The following is a 26,097-nucleotide window of genomic DNA, read 5'->3' on the forward strand; positions in this document are numbered from 1 at the left end:
CTATGACACTATTTTATAAATGAACATACCAAAGTTCAGAAAGGTTAAGTAACTTACCCAAGGCTGAACAGCTAGAAGAGGTCCAGAAAGGGACTCCTACCTAATTCTGACTCCAGAAGCATTTTCAGCTCTTCAGGATACCACTCTGGTCATACCATGGAGGGAGAGGGGAAAACCAGAGAAAGGGGAGAAGGGGCAAAGAGGAAGGCAAAGAAGAATTTCTTTTTATCCAAAAGTCTTCCTGCCTTTTTGGAAAGAAAGTCCTAGCCTGGTACAAAAGTCTTCACATATGGTAGCAAAAAAGCCAAACTGATCTCTGGCCTCCCAAGAGGTCTGAGGGAGTTCAGGCAGAGCTTCAGTTGTAATTAGCTCCTGTGCCAGGTCATCAGCAAAGGGGGCTGGAGGTATTAGTTTTGGTGGAAAATATGGCGAACCTATGTCCTTTCAGGAGCAATCTCACTCTTCTCTTCCTTTTGATCCATTTTTGTGATGCTTATTACAGTAAAAGGGAGTGATTTCCTTGAAGTATGGCTCCAGGCTCCTTGGTAAGAGGAGTAAATATGAACAGCTACACCAACCAGAGTCCTCTCCTACAGAGTACATAATATGCCCTTTTATTATCATGATGGTTTAATCAGAAAGTTCGATTTCAAAATTTGCAACCTATGTAGAATATAAAAGGTAGAGTTTTCAAAGAAATGGGGAAGAACTAGCAAAAATGTGTTACTACTCCTGCTTATACATACAATATGAAATGAAATATTTTCAAAGACCTCCCACACACTTAAGCTCTGAGTTTACCAGGGTTTTTATTCTGTGGATTTCAATTTTGCAAAAACTTCCACAACTAAACCTAGGGAGATTGACTTTATGGTTGTTGCTAAATACTTTTTTTTTTTTTCCCCTATTAAATTGTTTTACTCTGAGCAAGGTCTTTGGAGTCACAGATGCAATCTGCATTTTCTTTGTAGCTTTCACCAGCTCAGCCCTCAGGGGAATTGAGGTTCACTGATAAGGACTTTTGCATGCATTGTCATTTAGAGACAGAAAGGGAGAGACCAGAGAGAGAGCAGACGCCAGAGCCAGAGTGTGCACCTAATTTAAATAAAATCCCATTGTTTTCCCAAGCACTTTCACTTCTTTCATCTTTGTAACTACTTATAGTAACCTTGACAGGGGAACAGGGAAGATATTAGTAATATATGGGATAGATATACTTGGTTGTATGGGTGATGCACTTCAGTGTTATACAAACAAATATATATATATATATATATATATATATAAATTTTAAAAGCTGTGCATTGCTCTTTAAAATTTTCTTCTTATCATAAATGACACTAATTTTCTGGATACAGTGGTCATAAATATGTACTTTTATACAAACATATTTAAATATATTTTTAAACAAATATATTTAAAATATGAAATCAATTTGGAAAAGATAAATAATAGTCTATGTGGTGCCTGAATATTTTTCAAACCCCACAGTTAATGTATAGATGCCTGAAGTTTCAGCTCAGTTCATTTGCTCAGTCATGTCCAACTCTTTGCGACCCCATGGACTGCAGCACGCCAGGCCTCCCTGTCCATCGCCAACCCCCAGAGTTTACTCAAACTCATGTCCTAAAGTTTGGGGATGATTTAAGAAAATGGACCATTTGAGCTCCAGAGGATATGGTGGATCGGGAGACAGGACACTTTTGAGAGAACCAGAGGTGCTTTGTGTTACGAGTGAACAGGGAGGGGATTGGGAGGTAGAGGGGAGAGAAACAGAAACAAAATGGAAGTCAACTTACAGAATTCATAAGATCTTTCAGAAAAAGTCTATTCAACTTAAAGTAGTTTTTGTTCTTGTGCCAATACATCTTTCCTCCCCCAGACTTTTATAAGTGTTTTGTTACAAACCAAAGACAATGTGAGTATGTTTAGCAAGTGTATCATGTGGCAGACAGAACTAAAAGTTCCATCCACTCTTGGATCAAAACCAGGGTGAAGAAAAGAAAGAAAACTATGAGGCTGTGCAGAGAAAGAGGTGGAGCTGGAAGTGATGGTTGGAATGAATGACTGTCACTGGGATACGCATGAATCTGAACACTGATTCTCCTATAGACAGTGAGTAGATTTTATCCAGATTTTAAGAGTCACAAAGTGCCTACTGGTAGTAGTTTCATATAAATGAAATTGGTCTGGGTTATAGTACTTCTTTCTGACAAAGTTGAAATTGTTACTTTCAGTCTCAGACTCATTCTGCTGAATCTCTCAGGTTCCCTTTAAGTATCTGCATCTCATAGACAAGTGCTCAATACATACATAAAAAATAAGTGAATTGCTTGCATTTCATTATAACTTATCATAAGAATCTCTTAAATGTAACGTTTACTCATTAGTTCATGTATCATGAAAATACTTATAAACCCTACCCAACTGCAATTGTATGTATGACTTCCTTGTGAAAAATGAGTAAATGGGCTTGTTTTTGTATTCCCAGTGCATAGTACAGTGCTGGCACACAGTGTGAACTCAGAGAAATAAAAGTGACTTAATTTGCTAAATTATTTAAGCCTCCTAAGGGTTAAAGTTGGAGTTAGGGTTATATTTTCCCTGGTGGCTCAGATGTTAAAGAATCTGCCTGCAGTGCAGGAGACCAGGATTCGATCCCTGGGTTGGGAACATCCCCTAGAGAAGGGAATGGCCACCCACTCAAGTATTCTTGCCTGGAGAGTTCCATGGACAGAGGAGCCTGGCGGGCTATAGTCCATGGGGTCCCAAAGAGTCAGACACGACTGAACTACTAACACACATACCAAGGTTAGGTTATGTTATGCTCCTTCTTTCCACTTCATCTGTTGTTCAGGAAAACTCAGTGAATACTTTTCTTTCATGTTTCTCAGAACACAAACTTTCTCCCCTTTAGAGTCCTTTGCCCTTTTGTTTCCTCTGCTTGTAAAGTTCTTCCAGATCCCCACATTGCTGGATTCTTTCTGACATTCAAATTTCTGACTACATGCTGCCTTCTTAGGGAAACCTCTCTTGGACAAACAATCTAAAATAGCAGCTCCCTATCACTCTCTACTTTTTTCCCTAAAGGTCTAATTACTGTCAGAAATGGTGATTGGTTTAATTTATTTCAATTTTTCCAAATTAGACTATAAGGAGAATAGGGACCTTGTCTTCCTGCAGTAACTAGGTCAGTGCTCACAAAAAGCAGGTATTAAACAAGTACATGTTTAATGCATTAATAAATAATTATAACTCTAAAGTGAATTGTGAATGCAAGATAACTACCTGTAGAGTCAACCACATTTTCTTCCAGAATTGAAGAAAGGATAAGACCAATTTTTGTTGGATCATTGAAGATTTCAGAGAGAAAAGGCTAGGATTTTCTCTGAAAAATGACATGGTAGCCAGACTCTAAAACAGCCCCCAGTGAACTTGTTCATGGTATCCACTGCTTCCTCTGGTACCTTCCCCGTCACATTATACTAGGATTGGTCTGTGTGCCCGATGTTATGGCAGAAATGATGGCTCATTGCCTCTGAAGTTTGATTATAAAAGATCATGGCCCAGGAGAGAGAAACCCAACCTGTGAGCAGCAGGGAAGTTTATTTATTTTATATAAAAGGAAAGTCAGATAGTTGAAAGATAATGTTTGGGCTTTGAATCTAGATAAGCCTGTGTTTTAATTTAGTTCTTAGATTTATAAAGTGTGAGACACTAAAAAGTTTACTTTTCAGCTCTTTTTATAGTGTTCCTTAATATGCTTAGTATCTCCTACCTAAAGGATATTCAACAATCATTTGTTGGAAAAAAGAATGGATAGGTAAATCAAATCTATAAAGTGGTTTTTAAAATAATTATGTTATATGATTATTGTGAGAATAAATGAAATGCTTTAAGTAATTGGTTTAAATATTATGTCAAATAGCCCTCAATAAGTTATATGTTTACCTAATAAGTATGTACTATTATTATGCATATTTTGCATTGTTGTTGTTTAGTTACTCAGTCATGTCTAACTCTTTGCAATCCCATGGACTGTAGCCTGTGAGGTTCCTCTGTTCATGGAATTCTCCTGGCAAGAATCCTGGAGTGGGTTGCCATTTCATTCTCCAGGGGGACTTCCTGACTCAGCCATTGAACCTACATCTCCTTCATTGGCAGGGAGATTCTTTACCACTGAACCACAGGGAAGCCACATGTGAAATGCTAAATGTAAAAGCTTAATAAAACTTGTCAAAAGGTCACTGAACTAGTAATTAATTGCTGGAGTTAAGTTTCAAATCCCAAGGAACTGCAGTTTTTTACCACGATGATCTATCTAGTTGATCTAGTACATTCTGATTTCTGCTGCAATCATAGTCTGTTCATTGTCTGATCTAGATGTGTTTGCATGGCAGGGCCAGGAGTTTACTTAAAGCATTCTAAATGAAAAGTAGGGACAGATATAAAGCTATCAGGAGAAATCTCATACAAACAAATATAGGAAACATGTCTGAGAACAGGAAGGCCATCAGACAGTTGTTCCCTCCCTCCATCTCTGGTAAATCATCAGTCTTGGTCATCTCTGCTTTCTTTGAGCTTCTGTTCCATTCTCATCTCTGCAGTTCAGTCTCCTTGTATTTACTTATAGTTCATGCAGCCATAAAATATCAAGCCTATATATTGCTTTGCCTTAACATAGCTACCCTCTATACTTCTCAGCTCCTGAATCTACCATGAAGTTGGTTTGTGTCTCTTACTTGAAATTTTTGAGATGTTGAATGTCAGATGTCTGTGACTATAGAAAAGTTACCCATCCAGCATCCTAGGCTTACTCTTTTATAAGACATGTAGAAACTGTAATTATCATCTTCAGCATAATGATTAATCAAGGAGATCACTGTCCAATTGCCTCAATTAGGTATTTATCTTAAGAGTAGAGTAAGTTCAGTCCAATCACTTATTCAGTAATTAGAAGCAACTGAAAAATAACCTATTTATGTAGAAATACTAGGGCCAGGTATATATGGAAAACATAAAATTTCTGAATTGCTGTCTTTGAACTTTTTTGTATCCTCTTACCTTATTAGATAAGTCTCTATGACCTTTTTAATTAAAACTGTCACAGATGTAAATACCAAACCAGATTTCTTAAGTTTTCTCACATTATGACTGTCACTTATAAAACCAAAAGTGATGTAATTCTTTTAAGGCATGATTGTAAGCCACTGTAGATGCCCCCATATTCCCTCAGCCCATCTAGGAAGCCACCTGACACTTTGGGAGGTAATTACAGGTGATGACTTGCTACCTTCGGCATCTGGGTCTCTCTGCCTGAAACTGCTCTATGGACTTATTTATTCCATGAGCATAGTATGGCTTGCATCCCAGGTATGCCAGCTGGGGATTTAATGTCCTCAGGAGTGACCCTAAACCTAGGAGTTAAGAGAATTGGTAGCTAAGTACTCCAGCTTTGTTGCCCTGTGATGGGGCAATCATGTGGTGTGTTCTGTACAGCTTCTCAGAGGGGTCCACTGTACTGATAATCTACTCTCTAGCTTCCTTTTTGTGGGTTTTCTCGCTTTCCTTTATAGTTCCCTTCTCCTTCACCGTGCTGCCTGAAATTACCTTCATCCAAATCCTCGTCTTGAATTCTAATTTTGAAGAAAGTCAAGCAAACAGACAGAATATACTATGGTCATTTAAAACAAGCCTTATCCACTAATTTATTAAGCAACTGCTCTTTGCCAAGCACTGCTCCAGGAGCTGAAAATGCAGCAATGAACTAAACAGGCAAAGAGATTCATCTCCTGTGGGAAATCCATGTTTCTCTCTGTCTCTCTTTTTTTTTTTCTAATGGCACACATGGAGTTTCCTCAAGCTTCACATTAAGTTCGAACAGCCAGTATTTTTATTTCTTCATAAAGCAGAGAATATGATACCTTACAGAAACAAATCAATTTTTGTTTCTCTTTTAGTGAATTATTACCTAAAACATCAAATAAGGGGAATTTATTGTTGTTACCACTATTAAAATGTTGAAGAGAAGCAGAGAAATTCACAGTGGTATTCAGCAGCCCAAACATGCTGCAACATCAAACATCTGCCCTGAATCCATCTTTGGGACTACACAGTTAATGGTATAAAATATTAAGACTCACCCCTGGACCATAAGAGGTGCTGTACTGCATAGTAAGTACAGATGGATCCTCTGATGCTTTGAGCCTGAACCCCCATGTGGAAGCCACAGGCAGGCAAGGCATTGGCTTGCCAAAGCGAAAAATGTTTTTGATACTCTGTTTTTGAAAAGTTCTATTGCTTGTCATCACAAAGTCACTTAAAATCAGGGAGTCAATTTTGTATTCAAGAGGTTCTCTTTCTATCAGCAAATGGTTTATAGGCACTTTCACTAAATTGCTTCTCTAAAAGAAATAGTCAGGATGTCATCTGTATTGGCTTAAGGATATCCCTGCCTAAAGACAAAGGAATGGCATAGATAACCCACTAAGAACTCATTATGCCTCAAAATCTGTGAAAATTTCTTCATATTTTTTGCTTCACATTCAGAGCAGTTTTGGGTGAGATCACTGAAAGACAGACTTTCTTTATTCATCTAAATAAAGCATAACTTTTTAACATATATTTTCACATACAAAGAATCTGCCTGCAATATGGGAGACCGGGGTTCGACCCCTGGGTCAAAGGGAGATCCCCTGGAGAAGGGAATGTCAGCCCACTCCAGTATTCTTGCCTGGAGAATTCCATGGACAGAGGAGCCTAGTGGGCTACACTCCATGGGGTCGCAATGAGTTGGACACGACTGAATGACTTACACTTTCACGTACATCATATACTTTCATATGTGTGTTTGCATATATATATATATATATATATATTTAACTATATACTATGCATTTTATGTATTATGCTATTTATGATTTTATATATTAATACATCTATATATGCATGTCTCTAGTAATTCAATAGATCCTCAAAATTTTTTTAATGTAGATATAGAGCTAATGCTGCTCTAATTTAAAAAATGAGATAATGAAGGCTCAAAATGGAACTTGCTTAAACTCATGCATCTTGTCAGAACCAATTCATTTATCTCCAAATTCCTGCGTCTTTCCAATATTTCACACTGACTTTACATATCTTGCATTTAGTCTTCTACACTTTTTCCCTACCAGTAAGTTCATAACTAAATTTTCTCTAGATAAAAATGTAAACACTTAAATTTTAATAATAATAACAATCCAGGGTCCTGTGAATGATAAACAAAACACTATGCCATATTTCATTTTATTAAATTAAAAAAATAAACCTCTTTCATATAGTGGAAACATCTCACAGAAATAGATTTTTGTAGCATTTTCATTCCTATTGATTAATAAGAAAAGCATTATGGAATAAGCATTTAGAAAGTTTGGGTCCAGAATGAGCCTGACTTCAAATGTTCCTGTACCATGTCTTAGAAAATTACATGATCTTTGTCAGCTTCTCCTTACTTATCTGTAAAATGGGTTTATAATTGTCCCTGCCCCTTAGTTTTGCTAAATGATCTGAGATTTTGAGTAGTTAGCTATCTCCATTGGCAGAATGCATCTAAAAAATAAAAAAAAAAAAAAAGATTTTAAGTCTCTGCAAGGACTCAGGAAACTATGATGACCCATGAGCTAAATCCAGCCTCCTGCCTGTTTTTATAAATAAAATGTTATTGAAACATGGCAACATTCATTTGTTTACATATGGCTGCTTTCACCCTGAAACATCAAAGACCTTGGCTTATAAACCAACGGTATTTATTGCATGGTTCTTTACGCATAGAAAAGTTGTGCTAACCCTTGGTCTTACCTGTTCACCAACACTCATTTAGACTAGTATCTTGATCAAGCCTGGCTGATCTGCGTGTGACACAGCTAAGAACAGAATCTGAGAAAGGAAATTGAAAGTGCCCTCAAACAAAGGTAACTGCTCCTTGGAACAGATAAAAGCCAAACCTAAGAGTTTCAAGATGAACTGGAGATATCAATCCTTAGGCATCCAGCAATATTAGAAGACTGTTACTAGGGGGAAAAGTTGAGAAAGTTGACTTTTAAAAGCCATGATCCCCAAACACAAATGAAACTTCTTTTATTTGAAAAACTAAGCTGCTTCAACCCACAGTTTTTTATTAAAAGTATTTATGAGTACTCTTCCAGTCCTTCACACATAAACCATGCAACACCCGTACCAGGCCACTGTGCGTTCAAGCTTTGTGACGCGTATGAAGCAAGATTTACCTGCATTACAACAGTGAAAGGGAAATAAATTGGGTGATTTCATTACTTTCTGTTCAGTGAAATCCTTATTTTATTGCTAAGCTTTGACACGTTTACCAGAACCTCAGCTATCTTTTCTCTCACCCACTAAGAAGCAGCAGCAGCACCAAAAAATCATCTGGACATCTGGATATTACATTCAATAATTTATTGGAATCTCAGTCACACTGCTACAACAAAAGTAGGAGAGAGAAAAAGGACTTCACCCACACTACAAATAAAGGAGTTGGAATAATAGTCTTTTCTGTTTGTTTTTTTTTTTGCTTCCTTCAAAATATTAAATTTTATCAATCAGAATCTAACAGCTCTGGGACGAGAACACACTTTGTTGTTAACAATATCTCAATCACACATATTGCTTTTCCAATACAACTTGCAAGGGACTGATTTGTGATAAAGCTGACATAGGAAATACAGAGGGGGACAGACATATAGCCAAATAAATCGGGTTAAAATGAAATTGATGGAATGGACTCAAAGGCAACTCCTCACTCACTTTCTCCAGTTTTGATGCAGCATTTGGTGTTAATAGCTGCCTTTGAAACCTTTGTATCTGACCTATTCATAGGTAGAATAAAGCACCAAAAACTATTAACATCTAGGCAGTGCTGCAATTTTAAGTTTGTCTTTAGGTGATATACAAGCTTTCTCTAGAGGAGAAATTTCACCCTGTGGTCCAGCTTTGGGCTTTGTATAACAGTTTACTGTGTCACCAGCCAGTGATACATCCTACCAGGAGGGGCAGGATGAGGGTAGAGGAGAATTATTTAGGGTAATTGGAGTCTTTTAATTACTGCATTGTACTGCCTCCAAAGCAAATAACCACTTGCATTGTAAGTGGAAAATGAGCTCTGTCAACTGTGGATTATTTAATAAATGAAAATGAGAAAACGTGGCAAGATAGAGGTGAGAAAGCAAAGCTAGGTGTTAACCTCAACCTCTTAAAAAAAATAAATTCTAGATGAATCACAGATCTAGATATAATAAATGAAATTACAAGGGTATTTAAGGGAATAGTTTTATAACTCTAGGCTTGAGAAGATGTTTTTGCAGATGTCACAAAACAAACCAAATTTAAAGGAAATCAGCAATACATTAGATTGCAAAGAAAACCAATTTTACTGCTACAATTTCTGTTATATAAAAATATGACAAAGTTAAAATAAAAGTTGAAAAATTTAAAAAGCTTGTAATAGAAAAAATATTAATGCGCTTGGAATAAATAATTTCTGGAAATTAGTAAGAAAAATCTGAACCCCTTTGTACAAAACTAAGCAAAGATCATGCAAAAGAATTTTGAATTTCTAATAAGTGTATAAAAAGTTCAATTTATTAATAAACCATGACATCCAAATTAAAACAACAAAAATTGTCACTTATCAGATGCTAAATGCAAATTTCAGCAATATATAATATTGACAGAGGAAGAAACTGCATACTCAGTGATGCTGCAAGTATAATCTTATAAAACTGTTTTTCAAGGGTTGATAATCAAGATGTATTCACATCTAAATGTAAAACTTATTTTCCCCAGCAATTCCACTTTCTTATATCTACTGTAAGGATATAATTGGTCAAATGAGTAAAGGAATATATAATAGTCATTATATCACTGTCTAATGAAGTTTAACTAAGCCCATTAACAGTTAATTATTTAAGATAATATGATAAAGTTCATATAATCAGCTACTATGTAGCTATTTCAAGTGTGCATATATCTGTTTATATTCCTTGATGCCTAATAATTGGAATTATTTTGAATTTATTTTGGGGCCACCTTCTTTCATTTGAAAATTTCATTCAAAAGTGACTTTGACCATTTTTATGGCTTCAAGTAATATTTATATTGGATTTGCCAGGTGGTGCAGTGGTAAAGAATCTTCCTGCCAATGCAGAAGATGCAGGAGGTATGGGTTCAATCCCTGGGTTGGGAAAATCCCCTGGATAAGAAATGATAGACCTCTCCAGTATTCTTAGCTGGAGAATTCCGTGGATAGAGGAGCCTGGCGGGCTTCAGTCCATGGGGTCACAGAGTCAGACACAATTAAGCAGCTGAGCATGTGCACACACACATACACAAACACACACAATACTTTGTATCTAAATATACGACATCTCCTAAATGACTATGCCAAAGCCTTTGACTGTGTGGATCACAATAAACTGTGGAAAATTCTGAAAGAGATGGGAATACCAGACCATCTGACCTGTCTCTTGAGAAACCTGTATGCAGGTCAGGAAGCAAGAGTTAGAACTGGACATGGAACAACAGACTGGTTCCAAATAGGAAAAGGAGTACGGCAAGGCTGTATATTGTCACCCTGCTTATTTAACTTCTATGCAGAGTACATCATGAGAAACGCTGGGCTGGAAGAAACACAAGCTGGAATCAAGATTGCCGGGAGAAATATCAATAACCTCAGATACGCAGATGACACCACCCTTATGGCAGAAAGTGCAGAAGAACTAAAAAGCCTCTTGCTGAAAGTCAAAGAGGAGAGTGAAAAAGTTGAGTTAAAGCTCAACATTCAGAAAACTAAGATCATGGCATCTGGTCCCATCACTTCATGGGAAATAGATGGGGAAACAGTGTCAGACTTTATTTTTTTGGGCTCCAAAATCACTGCTGATGGTGATTGCAGCCATGAAATTAAAAGACGCTTACTCCTTGGAAGGAAGGTTATGGCCAACCTAGATAGCATATTTAAAAGCAGAGACATTACTTTGCCAACAAAAGTCCACCTAGCCAAGGCTATGGTTTTTCCAGTGGTCATGTATGGATGTGAGAGTTGGACGGTGAAGAAAGCTGAGCACCGCAGAATTGATGCTTTTGAACTGTGTTGTTGGAGAAGACTCTTGAGAGTCCCTTGGACTGCAAGGAGATCCAACCAGTCCATCCTAAAGGAGATCAGTCCTGGATGTTCATTGGAAGGACTGATGTTGAAGCTGAAACTCCAATACTTTGGCCACCTCATGCGACAAGTTGACTCACTGGAAAAGACCCTAATGCTGGGAAGGATCGGGGGCAGAAGGAGAAGGGGACAACAGAGGATGAAATGGTTGGATGGCATCACCGAATCGATGGACATGGGTTTGAGTAAACTCTGGGAGTTGGTGATGGACAGAGAGGCCTGGCCTGCTGCAATTCATGGGGTCGCAGAGAGTCGGACATGAGTGAGCAACTGAACTGAACTGAAATGAAAGTTTTAATTCCTTCCGCAAAGTATTTCTTCAAGTCTTCCTCATAAAAACATAGCTGACTTTTTATCATCTTTGATATCATCTTCTCCCTCAAAATCTGTATCTCAGAGCAGCAAATGTTATTAACAACCCACATTCCTCAATAATATCTCCCCTTTTCTCATTTTCCATTGCTATCCTCTCACTCATGTTTTTCTCATTTAACATCTGAACGACTGTATAGCCTCCCAGACTGTTTCACCACTTGCACAATTACAGTCTTTAATACATTATCACACATATTAGCCAAATAAATTTAATTAAAAATTAAATTATATAATCTACTAAATCATATAATAGATTAAATGAGATAATGAAATCTGTTTCTTAAAATTGAGGTCCTATTCTTCTTGGAATACTATTCAAAATCCAAAACAGTGTTTCTTAAGGTCTCAATTTTGTGCAGGCCAGTTCTCCTGAGTTAAGAGAATAAATAATAATAAAAATATAAATATTCCTTTTCTTGCTTTCAAAAATATAAGAGTAAATGATATGGTGGCACAATGCTGGGCTGGATTAGGGAGAGGTGGTATGAGGACTGATGCTGAAGAGGTTTTGCCAGCTGACAAAATAAAAGAGAATGCTTGAAACAGATTAGTTGGAGTAGAACATCTGCATTGAATCCATTTCTATACATGTCTCTAAATAAAATCTCAGTGATTCAGTGGGGGAAAATGCAGAAATTAAGCATTCTGACTTTCCAAATTTATCCATGCGATACCTACTTCCAACTGGGAGTCTCTGTTGATGAATTGCCCTGAGAAGATTCCTTAGGCCCAACTTATGCCAAACACCAACAAGATTTAGAATGACCCTACTTGGAGCTTCTCAGAGACATAGTTTACCACTGTTAGACTTCTCAAGTCATGCTGACAAGAAGGAACCGTCTTTGCATGCAGTTTTCACCTGTAGTTTGGCAGTTCCAAAATATTATTCTCCAGAAGTAAAATGACGTCTTAGTCAGGAGACTTGACTTTTAAAAGAAAGATTATGACTATCTAACTTTGAGAATTCTGAAAGCCAGTCACTTTAAGATAAAGAAAGTAGTTTGGCAATTCTATTATTGATTACTACTAAGGAGGGAAAAGGTACACAAAAAGGAAAACACACACCTGTATTTTTGTCCTTAGAGTCCTTAGAGGACAACACTATAGTTAGACTCAGGAAAAGTGAATTTCAATACAGAAAGTGGATGGTGACAGGTATTTAAAAAGAAAGACAAGCTGGGTGATGTCTAAAAAGTGGGACTAGGTTATGAGATAAAAACAGAGTCAGGACTTTGAGAGGTACGAGAAACCCAACACAGCAATATCTTTGAGTGTCATGATTACTTCCCCCCATCTTTATGTCAAACAGCAATAAAGTCCCACTTGATGTTAGTGGTTACAAATTAAAAGTGAGACCAAGTGTCATGGTTGGACTTTTCTTTTTTTTTTTTTTTTTTGATGTTGTCATCTTTATTTTTTTTTTTTTTCCATTTTCTCTTTTTTTTTTTTTTTTTTAAGTTTATTTATTTTAGTTGGGGGCCAATCACTTCACAACATTGCAATAGTTTTTGCCATACATTGACATGAATCAGCCATGGGTTTACATGTGTTCCCCCTCCTGGACCCCCCACCCACCTCCCTCCCCATCCCATCCTTCTGGATCATCCCATTGCCCCGGCCCTGAGCCCTTGTCTCATGCATCGAACATGGAATGGTGTTCTGTTTCACATATGATAATATACATGTTTCAATGCTATTCTCCCAGAACGTCCCACCCTCACCTTCTCCCTCAGAGTCCATAAAATTGTTCCATGCATCTGTGTCTCTTATTCTGTCTCGCATATAGGGTTATCGTTACCATCTTTCAAATTCCATATATATGCATTAGTATACTGTATTGTTGTTAGGAATGCAAGGGATTCAATGGTGAATGGACTTTTCTTTAAGTGAAATTTTTAGTTTGGATTCAGCATGGTTAAGTTTTCAGCAGATGAATAAAATGAAGGAAGAAATGAGCGGTTGAGTCAAGGTGACTGGAAAAAAAAATGGTTTGAATGTTAAATCAGGGGATTTAGTCTGATTAAAAAGGAAATGACACGAGGTCAGAAAGAGACAGGGGGTATTTGTTAGGATTAATATATTATAGGTTCCAGTGAACCAAAGTATTGTTGGAGCCCCTGGACATAGGGGCAGTGAGCTAGATAGTTAAAAAGTGGTGTTCCAGAGTTGGGGAGGTTGAAAATTAGATATGAATGAAGCTTTGCATTTTAGACAGGTAAACAAGGTTTTGGAGTCAGCTTGACAAGGTGGCATCTGGCTAAGGTAGAGGGGTGAACAAGATTAGTAGAAGATGAGAAATCAAGGAACTGATAAATCAGATTATTGGATACTTAATGTTGAATGTAGGGAAAGATGACAAATATTTTGATGAGATTAACAGTAAGCCAGGAGATAAAGTCTTCAAGGAATGATGGGATGAGCTGGAATGATAACATGAAAATGACTTCGGTAGCATAATCTAATCGCCATGATTAAAGCAACTGAGGCATTGTATATGAGAGAGGAAAATTGTCTAGAGGTGGCATTGTGGGAAAAGTGGAACTCTCCTCATTCACAAGATGGGTAGTAAGAGGGCATGGGACACACTGCTATATTTAAAATAGACAACTAACAAGGACCTACTGCATAGCACAGGAAACTCTGCTCAATACTGGTAATAACCTAAATGGGAAAGAATTTGTAAAAGAATAGATACAGGTACATGTATATCCTGCTGTCCACCTGAAAATAACAACATTATTAATCAACTATATTCCAATGTAAAATTATTTTTTTTTTAAAAAGAGAGCATGGGCAAAAACAGTCATCAGTTTGGAGGAATACAAGAGAAGCAGTATCCTCAGATGAAAGCCAGTTTCAACTGAAGCAATGTAGGGAGGAGTTCAGTTCAGTTCAGTTCAGTCGCTCAGTCGTGTCCGACTCTTTGCGACCCCATGAACCACAGCACGCCAGGCCTCCCTGTCCATCACCAACTCCAAACCTATGTCCATCGAGTCGGTGATGCCATCCAACCATCTCATCCTCTGTCGTCCCCTTCTCTTCCTGACTTCAGTCTTTCCCAGCATCAGGATCTTTTCAAATGAGTCAGCTCTTCGCATCAAGTGGCCAAAGTATTGGAGTTTCAGCTTCAACATCAGTCCTTCCAATGAACACCCAGGGCTGATCTCCTTTAGGATGGACTGGTTGGTAGGGAGGAGTAAGTTAGAGCAAAGTATAAGGATTCAACTGATAACTGACTTGGTTTCACATGGTCCAGGGAATAATTTTAGCAGCTGAGGAAGTTGGGAAATGGCGTCGGATATGAGAACAAACAGTTATGTGTAGATGAGGGTCTGGGCAGTGATTGGTGACCTTAGAACTCAAGGCTTATTACAGTGTCCTATATCCACAATAGTGAAGGTCCAATGCATCAGAGATGGTAATGTCAAGGCAAATGTGGGAGCAAGAATGTGTGTTTGGGTATGTGTTTGTGAATGGTCTTGTCAAAACACCCTCTCAGCGTCTGCTGTGAGAATGTAAAGTTAAGGGGAAGGGATAGTTTTATCTGGAGTGTCTGCAGACAGAGAGATGGAGGGTGGAAGAGAGAGGTGGAGGGTGGTGATGAGATAACTTGGACCACAGACAGTAAGATGCTTCTTTAGGACACCTGCCAATGAGGATGTTTGTGTTCAGAGCCTGACTTCTATTGTCAGTCAGAGCCAGGCTTAAGTTCTTGGTCCTCCCACACACCCATGATGGGAATATAAGCAAGCCCCTGGAACTGCTTTTCCCAGTGCTTGGCTTATTGGATACATAGTAACTTTTATTAATATTAATGTTTATATTAATAATAATAGGACCCTCAACCTGTTAGACTTGCCAAGAAGAAATATTATAAATTTTGATGTTTGATTCAGCCAGATTTCATACCTTTTAAAATGAACACACTAGGTTTATTAATACGTTCTAAATAAATACTGAGACCAGTACAAAGACAAAAAAACAGAAAGCTGAGAGGCAACTGGCATGGGGCACAGCCCCTTAGTACAATTGCTTACATTTGATTGCTCTTGCTTAAAACTGATGAAATAATTAAAATAAATCCTTTGTACTCAAAGGATAGTAAGATAAATTCTAGTAGCTCTTATGGATGGGATTTCTGGAAGAATTAAATGAGGGTTATGTAATATCCATTCATAAAATAGAATTGACTTATGCAAAACAACTCATTAATACATATGTGGAAGTAGATCTCTCAACTGAAGGATTCTCAAAAAGGAAGGGGAGGGTAATCACCCTGCAATTGACTTGTTAAGTCATGCCTATAAATCTATACTCTTCCTCATTTGAATTTTCTGATGTAATGAGTAGAAATTTCTGACAGGAAATTACAGTTCAGAAACTTACTGCTTTGGTTAATGGTCACATTTTTTTTTCTTGTTCTATGTTCCAATGACATTGATATATTGTTTTTTTTTTAAAGTAAATTTATAGTTACATTGGAGCAGATGCACAAACACAGATAATAGAGTTTACTTTGCTCACTGCTTCTACCTGTGTTTGGCACATTGTAGGTGCTCAATAAATATGCATTAATTGAATGTGTAAATAAATATGTTGAATGGCCATCTTAGAGTCTGAAAACACAGATGAACAGTTGCTTTTCCTCTGAATTTATGTAAACCATAACAGAGCTTCCTTCTTGCATCACCTTGAGTAGACCTCTATATGCTGCTATTAGATTGTTTTAGACACTAATATAAGTCTTATTCTGAGAGTGTGTTTCCTAGTCAGTATGGTTTTGAGGCCAGCAACAAATGTGCCACCTGGAAGTTAACTAGAACTTAAACTGTTGGGCCCCCATTTAGATTTCTTGAATGATAATTTACATTTAGTAAGATTCCCAAATGATTTTTATGCATGTTAGCATTTTATAAGCACTAGTTGAATGATTAGGAAAGTGGGTTTAAACATCAGAAGCTCTTGTATTACATCTCACCTACACTATTTTCTAATCACCCTAAGCATATTGCTTCATTTCTTGTCTAAATTTGGGATTATAATAGTAGCTTCTATGTTACATGGTAGTTTGAAGGATTAAACTAAATTATACTCTTTAGCTAGAAAGAACTGTTGAAAAGATTGGTGATTCCTTTTAGGAGCATATATGTTAGCATCCATCATAGCAGATGTACTGAACATCACAAAACTAAAAATGCTTACATGCCTTATTTTTATAAATTTCCACTATTCCCTCCTTTCTATAAGAACAGAGAAGGGGGTGACATAAATGTAACACCGTCAGTTCTGGAACCAGAACAGTTTTCTTCCTATACCATCGATCTAGGAAGTCTGAGAAAATGAAAGTAAACAGAGGAATGTCTAGGAAAAATATTCTAACCTAGTTTTCTGATAGAGGTAGGCAGGACCTCTGGAATGAGTTATGCTTTGTGACCCTTCCACCAAGAAAAGTCATACAATCTACTGCCTGTGCAGAGGACCTATTGATAGTATTTTAACAGCTATAGCCAGAAGTTGGTGAGAATTCCAAATAGACAGTGACTTGGCTCCAGTAGTAGCAAACTAGGCACATAGTTTGAGAAGCCTCTTAACTAATGTTATGGAAGAGGCTTGAGGAGCATCTAACAAATATGAGCTAGTATTTTTGAGATATGATGTACCACCATAAGAAAACCAATGTTGTAAGCATTTGAACAGGTTTGTGAGGGGAATGTCGTTCACTGAATCACCCACTTTGCTCTTGAGGATTCACAAGAGAAACTTCTCTCAGGTTCTAGAATCAGAGGAATTATGCTTACAGAAACAATTGACATGTTTTTACCCTCTGAAAGATATGAACCCTTTTTTGCCTTCACCACTGGAAAGCTCAAGTTTAGTGATTGGATAGAACTTTATGATATGAGTTTTTATTTCTTTTTTATTTTATTTGGGGTTTTATTCTCCTTGAGTTTAGCTTACAAATCTAACCTCACATTTAATATGTATCATCAACTAGATCACTCCCAGATATTAGAACTTACTGTAAGACTACCATAATTAAGAGTTTGGCATTTGCACAAGGATAGAAAATATACCAGTGGAACAGAAGAGAGAAAGCCTAAGCAGTCCCAGGCATGCTTGATTATCTTCAGCGATGGCAGTATAGAACACTAAAGCAAGGGCTGCATTCTTCATATATTGATTGGCTCAATAGGATCCACGTAAAATATACATATGTATTGAACCTACCTTACCCCATGCCAAAAAATAAATAAATAACTTCCAGGTGCACTGAAGTTTTAAATAAGAAGGTCAAGCCAATAAATTAAAGTAATAATATAGGTAAGTATCTTCATTTAATCAAGGTAGGAAAGCATTTCTTAAACTTTTTACAAAAAACATCATTACATATAGGGAACAATTGCCAAATTGGACTGTATTAAATTTGAAAATTTCTATTTATCAAGACATGTTTAAGTGAGTAAAAGGCAAGCCACAAAGTAGGAAAAGCTATTTCTCCACATAAAAGCAACGATGTGCTCATAGCTAGAACCAATCACTCAGGCAAAGAAAGATGGCTTAATAGAAAAATGAGTTAAATGTTTTTTTCTAAAAGGGAGAGGATTTGCATAAAGCCAATACACATATGAAAGGTGCTCAAGTTTGTTACCAGGAAATGTAAATCAAACGCAAATGAGATAACTTAGCAGATCCTCTTCAAATGCTAAAATTTTAAAAAAGACTGACAAAATAGTTGACAAAAGATAGTGTCAACTGTGATCAAAAAACATTGCTGGTAAGAGGATAAATTAATAAAACCACTAGAGACAACAGTTGACATTATCTTTTCAAGTTGCAAATGCACATACCCAAATGCCCTATAATTCTACACTATGGTATATACAACAGAGAAATGTGTACACAAATGTACCAAAGATATAAACATGATTATTCATAAAGAATTATTCATCTTTCCCTCTAGAAACAATCCACATTTCCATTAAGATGAGAAGTCATTCAGTAATCATAGTATACTTGTATAATAAATATTACATAGCAGCAGAAATGAATGATCTACAATTGCCCACAACAACATGAATATATCTCGTAAATACTGTCGACTGCAAAGCCAGACTCAAAGGAATATATATAGTGTGATTTTATTCAAATCAAATTGAAAAAGACAATATTTAACTATATATTTACAAGTCAAGATAGTGGAGAGGAGAGAGGAAGTAGAGAAAGGGCTTCTGGGGTTGCCAATTTTCTGTCTCTGGATCTGGCTTAGTAATGTGTCACTGTTCTTATATGTTTTGTAATTTTCTGTATGTGTTTGCTTCTTGGAAAAGATTGCATATAAATTAATATATTAAAACAAGATGAACGTTTCCAGAGGTCAACACCAAATCCTCTCTATCATTTGAATTTACTTTTTAAACACTTGATTTGTGTCTGCTATTTCAGTAACATATTGAAACTCCTAGAAAATAATTCATTTGATTCTTTAGTACAAATAAGAATGTGGCTGTGAGTCCTGACCAAATTTGTAAATTTCAAAAGCAAAATCTCTATGGGTTATGGTCAAAATTTCCTCAAAATCATTTGTCAAGCAGCATAAGAGTAATAAATAAGCCCTTCGGCTTTGGGTTTCTTTCTCTATTTAACAAACCAGGAACTCTCAGTTTTGATTAGATGAATACCTTACTTTGTAACATTTTCTTCTCGAACCCCGACTCCACCTGTGCAGCTTGAATGTGCACTTTTATTCAAATGGACCAAAAAAGACTAGGTCTTGCTGAATATGGGACGTAAGAGAAAGCCTGCCTTTTGAAAAAGCATCATTTCTGATAAGATACATGCATAGATGTCCAACAGTGCTGAAGAAGAAAACAATGAGGCTAAGACATTGAATAATCCATTTTCCTGTTGATTTAGTAAAGAAAATAAAAATAATAGTAGCTTGCTGTAATTCACTTATGCAACTACTCTGAGTCCAATTGTTTAAGGCTTAAGTTATTTTTAAAAGCAAAGACAAATTCTTCTCCTTTTTACAATACCCATTGATGATTTTACATTAAGATAAATTGAGAATATTAACTCCATTGGAACATTATTTAGTGCTATTTCCAAAATGATCATGAAAAACCAATACTAATTCATCTGACTTATTTTATTTAATAAGTTAAAGAAAAATATATCAACTTACTTTGTTTAGTTACTTTCCTGATGTTAAAAAAAAGGTTAAAAGCCATCTAACATTTTCATTTATAATTAGATATGCATTACCCACTTAACACATACTTCAAAATTATCAGGGCCTTTACAATTTCCAAATGCATTTTCAAGTGTTATCTTTAAAACTCCTTCTCCCAGATCTTAATTTATTTTTCAGATACAAATGCACTTTGCCACCATATCATCAGGATCATGTATAACTGTTTTTATATTTCTTACATGTGAAAAAAAATTAAAGACATTTTTAATTCATCAGTACCCAAGGAAGCTTTTAAGTTTATTTCTAAATGTGAGGGGTTTCTTTTGTTTATTTGTTTTTTGTGCTTGTACAGATACTGGGCAAGAGACAGAAATAAAAATACACATCCCCTTCCCTTGTGGTTCAGCTGATAAAGAATCTGCCTGCTATGTGGGAGACCTAAGTTCGAACCCTGGGTTGGGAAGATCCCCTGGAGAAGAGCATGGCAACCCATTCCAGCATTCTGGCTTGGAGAATTCCATTGACTGTATAGTCCATGGGGTCGCAAAGAGTCAGACACGACTGAGTGACTTTCGCTGTCACTTTTTCAAATAATATACAGGTACCTTTGGGGTTCCTTCTCTAAAGCGTCAAAGACCTTTATATCATTATTTTTACCTGGAGATCTTTTCTGTTGTTTTGATTATGGTTTTTGGATTCATGTGGATTCTGTTTTACTTCCTCTACCTACAAATATGCATATATTTAAAAGTTATTTTGAGATTGAGATGTGAAAAATTCTAGGTCTGTGGTAGGTTAATGACCAGGTGATGTATTTGCCCCATTTTGAATTTCTTTAATTTCTCAACCTGCAAAACATGATTTGGGACAGGTTACAGGTAGAGAATAAAGATGAACAGCATTGCAGATATAAAACCCTTGACATTTCTCTGGGAAGAAAAAAATTTACAGTGATTGTAAATGCTCACATCTTTATGACCCTTTAAAATGAAATATTATCACATTTTAACCTTGAGCCATCTAAAGTTAAACCCTGTGACATGAAGCAAGAATTCTTTAACTTCATCCTACAAGCGTGAGAAGTGAGGTTTGGAGCATCCCTAAATGTGTGCCTGCATGTGAAGTCGCTTCAGTTGTGTCCGACTCTTTGCGACCCCATGGACTGTAGTTCCCCAGGTTTCTCTGTCCATGGGATTCTCCAGGCAACAATACTGGAGTGGATTGCCATGCCCTCCTCCTGGGGATATTCCCAAGCCAGGGAATGAACCCATGTTTCAAGTCTCATTCATTGGCAGGAGAGTTCTTTACCCCTAGAAGCCCTAAATATGTATACGGTGGTTTTAATAATAAAATTAAGATCATTAATATATCAGATAGATATTTTTTAAGGAAAAAGTATTAGTATTTTCAAACAACAGTTTATAAACAACTTCAAAATCTGCAACATCATTCAAAGCATTTCCATTGTTCTTAGGCTAAGTACTGAAGTACCAAACTTGGTCCATTCATTGTTACATGGCCAGACCTCTCCCAGGCTCTCCATCAACAACTCACAACAATATACCAGGTGCCCTTACCCACTGCTCTACATACACTAATGAACATTTGGTCCTTATAATAAACCTATATAAAGAGAGTGGGCTTCCCAGGTGGCACTAGTGGTACAGAAACCACCTGCCATTGCAGGGGACATAAGAGACATGGGTTCCGTCCCTGGGTCACAAAGATCCCCGGAAGAAGGGAATAGCAACCCTGCTTCAGTATTTTTGCCTGGAGGACCCCATAGACTGGAGCCTGGTGGGCTACAGTCCATAGAGTCGCAAAGAATTGGACACAACTGAAGCAACTCAGCACACACATGCACAGAAAGTGGGTACCATTGACATCACTATTTTACACATGAATTCACACCTGTGTACATTGTCACACTGAGTGAGAATATCTTTGAAACATAGACAGTTCATCCCTGGTGCCTCTGCCTAAAAGCTTCATGATATGATAGAATTTTGCTGGTTTTTCTGGCATCTCTCAATATCACCCAATCATTCCATTATTCATAGATGAAGCTTGGAAATAGAGGGTATCTGAAATTTGGATATACCTGGCTCCAGTTTATGGTTCAGCCTTGTCCTAGAAAACCAGTTATTTGTGAATCATGGCTTTTCATGTCCCTGCCTGGTTTTTCCCATTCCCCTCACATTTTCTCTAATACTTGAGCCTTGTTTGCATTTGCATTCCTCTTGTTCTCCTGTGGACCTGAACATTCTCCTCCCCTATTTTCTGTATCTCAAACACAATCTAATATTTCAAGGCTCAGTTCAAGCCCCGTTGCCTTTAGAAGGCTTCCCTTGCCCTTTGTCCAATCCATACAAACTTGACTACTTTCTCTTCTGGTCTCTTATAGATTACATCTAACCCTCTCATATCACCTGATGCTTTTTTTGAGAAGGTGCTGTGTGATAAAGAATCTGCCTGCAGTGGAACCACAGGATACATGGGTTTCATCCCTGAATTGGAAAGATTCCCTGAAAGAGGACTTGGCAACCCATTCCAGTATTCTTGCCTGGAGATTCCCATGGACAGAGGAGTCTGGTGGGCTACAATCTATAGGGTCGCAAAGAGTCAGACACAACTGAAGCAACTTAGCATGCACGCACATGTGGGCATTAAGAACATGGAGTCCAGGTTCCAATTGCCCAGGTTTGAATACTGACTCTGTTGCTTATTTTGTGTGTGATTTGAGGCAAGTTGGTTAATTCTTCTACAACCTCAATCTGGTCATCCAAAAAAGAGATTATAGTAACTTCATAGTGTTATTATGAAGCTCATTGAAGTTAATTTACATAAAGAGCTTGGAACAATGCCTGCTATATAATATGTATTATGCAAATGCTAGCAGTTTCTGTCTTTCCTTTTTTTCTTGGTCTCAAGTTTTCACCTGTCTGCTCTGTGAAGACAGGGAGTAGCTATTTCTTATCTACTATTTGATCTTTAGTCCCTAGCACAGTGCTTGATGCATATAAATAAGGTGTTTTCTGGTTGCTTGGCTAATGAATAAATAAATGACCATTCATTTATTCAACCAGTCTAGCGTCAGTCTTGCAAAACTAGGAGATTTCAACAATAATAGAGCAAACTTATTTGAAACGGTATCTGTGATTAAATATTAAATAGAGGAGGACCAAAAAGTCTTTTCATAAGTAACTTTTATCCCAGTGTTTCTCTAGTCATTGGTAGAGGTATATATTATGAGTCTCCAAAAAAATAATAATAATAATACAGCTCAGTGAAATCAGAGGTTTCTTTCAGAATCCTCTACCTTTTCTTTACTCAGGGATGACATTTTAAACAGCAATGTTAGATGCAGTGTTCTCTCACACAAATACAGAGTAATTCATTAACATACATATGAAAGGAAGAAGTCTACACTCAACCTTTACCACCAAAGTCCTTGAGAAATAAAAGAAATTCAAAGCAGCTGCATGTGTGGCTTGTATAAAGTCAAACTGGTTTTATCATTCAAGAATGCCAGGGTGATAACAGAAGCTGTTGGTGACTAGACACTCACTGCATTTGCTTTAAGGTTGAGGTTGCTTGGAGGAAAAAAAGAAAAGAGCTTAAATAAGAATCTACCTGATAATTTGGAATGACAGAATCTTATGTGGAAGAATTGAAGGAAACTTTTGCTATTAAATAATTCAAAACATACCTTTAAAAAGTCTACAGAGATGACTAACTTGCCTGACTAACATAGCAGTTTAAAGACAGATTAGATTTAGGAGGATATTTTATAACAGAGTTTTTTGGTTTTTGTTTTTAAATATTTGGGCTGTATTCCTGGATGGTTTTGTGATGGGATGATTCAAGTTAAGGCAACTCTAACAGGCAGGAGTCTAAAATAAACTCCAAGGGAGATTTTGAATTGCTGAACATCAGGAAAGAAGTTGCAAACACAAGCCATCAATTATCTAGACACATTTACCTACAGAGCCTCTCCCATGGATGAGTTAGGTTCTGAAAGGTGGTTCATAGTTCATTTGTTCTGAAGGTCAAAGTGGCATTATACAATTGACTGCCAACTGGTGGGAAGCAGAGTTGTTAACACAATTTTATTCAGATGTATAGTTTTGCTCTTACCTATGGAAATTCATATGATTAGAGATTCTGGACCCAATTTGTCTGTCAGTAAGATCAAATATCTTATATGTTTAGTGTCTGTCTTACTTTGGTTTCCTTAGAAGCAAAGCTTGACACAGAGGTTCAACTACTTTGATTTATTGAGGAAACACTTGAAGGAAAAATGACAGGATGGGAACTAGATAGGGCATAGGAAGGGACTAAGCAAAAAGGGGTCTCAGCTGTTGTGTAGCTCCAGCCTGATCCCATGGGGAGCTCTAGGGCATGGGTTGAAGAAAAGGGGTAGCTGTGGGCATTAACAGCCGGACTCATTGCCCAGGAAAGGGGATTTGAACCCAGTACCAATGGGATCTACCACCAGGCCTATGTGAAGATTACTGTCCTTCAGCTCAGTTCAGTTCAGTTGCTCAGTCATGTCCAACTCTTTGTGACCCCATGAACCAAGCACACCAGGCCTCCCTGTCCATCACCAACTCCCAGAGTACACCCAAACCCTTGTCCATCGAGTCGATGATGCCATCCAACCATCTCATCCTCTGTCGTCCCCTTCTCCTCCCACCCTCAATCTTTCCCAGCATCGGGGTCTTTTCCAATGAGTCAGCTCTTCGTATGAGGTGGCCAAAGTATTGGAGTTTCAGCTTCAACATCAGTCCTTCCAATGAACACCCAGGACTGATCTCCTTTAGGATGGACTGGTTGGATCTCCTTGCAGTCCAAAGGACTCTCAAGAGTCTTCTCCAACACCACAGTTCAAAAGCATCAATTCTTCAGCACTCAGCTTTCTTTATAGTCCAAATCTCATATCCACATGACCACTGGAAAAACCATAGCCTTGACTAGGTGGACCTTTGTTGACAAAGTAATGTCTCTGCTTTTTAATATACTGTTTAGGTTGGTCATAACTTTCCTTCCAAGGAGTAAGCGTCTTTTAATTTCATTGCTGCAATCACCATCTGCAGAGATTTTGGAGCCCAGAAAAATAAAGTCAGCCACTGTTTCCACTGTTTTCCCATCTATCTGCCATGAAGTGATGGGACCAGATGCCATGAGCTTAGTTTTCTGAATGTTGAGCTTTAAGCCAACTTTTTCACTCTCCTCTTTCACTTTCATCAAAAGGTTCTTTAATTCTTCCTCACTTTCTGCCATAAGGGTGGTGTCATCTGCATATTTGAGGTTATTGATATTTCTCCTGACAATGTTGATTCCAGCCTGTGCTTTATCCAGCCCAGCATTTCTCATGATTTCTCTGCATGTAAGTTAAACAAGCAGGGTGACAATATGCAGCCTTGACATACTCCTTTTCCTATTTGGAAACAGTCTGTTGTTCCATGTCCAGTTCTAACTGTTGCTTCCTGACCTGCATACAGGTTTCTCATGAGGCAGGTCAGGTGGTCTGGTATGCCCATCGCTTTCAGGATTATCCACAGTTTGTTGTGATCCACACAGTCAAAGGCTTTGGCATAGTCAATAAAGCAGAGGTAGATGTTTCTCTGGAACTCTCTTGCTTTTCTGATGATCCAGCGGATGTTGGCAAATTGATCTCTGGTTCCTTTGCCTTTTTTAAAACCAGCTTGATCATCTGGAAGTTCACGGTTCACGTATTGCTGAAGCTTGGATTGCAGAATTTTAAGCATTACTTTACCAGCTTGTGAGATGAGTGCAATTGTGCAGTAGTTTGAGCATTCTTTGGCATTGCCTTTCTTAGGGATTGGAATGAAAACTGACCTCTTCCAGTCCTGTGGCCACTGCTGAGTTTTCCATATTTGCTGACATATGGAGTGCAGCACTTTCACAGTGTCATCTTTCAGGATTTGAAATAGCCCAACTGGAATTCCATCACCTCCACTAGCTTTGTTTGTAGTGATGCTTCCTAAGGCCCACTTGACTTCACATTCCAGGATGTCTGGCTCTAGCTGAGTGATCACACCATCATGGTTATCTGGGTCCTGAAGATCTTTTTTTACAGTTCTGTGTATTCTTGCCACCTCTTCTTAATATCTTCTACTTCTGTTAGGTCCCTACCATTTCTGTTCTTTATTGAGCCCATCTTTGCATGAAATGTTCCCTTATTATCTCTAATTTTCTTGAAGAGATCTCTAGTCTTTCCCATTCTATTGTTTTCCTCTATTTCTTTGCATTGATCGCTGAGGAAGGCTTTTTAATCTCTCCTTGC

The 26,097-nt window shown here is 37.5% G+C and overlaps 2 protein-coding genes across 13 annotated transcripts in view; one reads left to right on the plus strand and one right to left on the minus strand.

Annotated features, from left to right (window-relative positions):
• The window catches only part of LOC145520800 (uncharacterized), a 319,869-nt gene that overhangs the window by 214,234 nt on the left and 79,538 nt on the right, over window positions 1-26,097 (plus strand). For 11 of the 12 annotated variants that reach the window (XM_081528244.1, XM_081528245.1, XM_081528246.1 and 8 more), the window contains one exon: window positions 1,992-2,115. The exons of the other annotated variant lie outside the window; for it this stretch is intronic. The gene's annotated coding sequence lies outside the window, so the exon portion shown is untranslated. The remainder of the gene's footprint in view (window positions 1-1,991; window positions 2,116-26,097) is intronic. 12 annotated transcript variants of the gene reach the window in all.
• The window catches only part of CNTN6 (contactin 6), a 236,222-nt gene that overhangs the window by 129,333 nt on the left and 80,792 nt on the right, over window positions 1-26,097 (minus strand). The gene's annotated exons all lie outside the window — the stretch shown is intronic.

Source organism: Giraffa tippelskirchi, chromosome 9 (genome assembly GCF_054371585.1).
Source record: "Giraffa tippelskirchi isolate mGirTip1 chromosome 9, T2T-mGirTip1v1.2.pri, whole genome shotgun sequence".
Classification (NCBI taxonomy): Eukaryota; Metazoa; Chordata; class Mammalia; order Artiodactyla; family Giraffidae; genus Giraffa; species Giraffa tippelskirchi.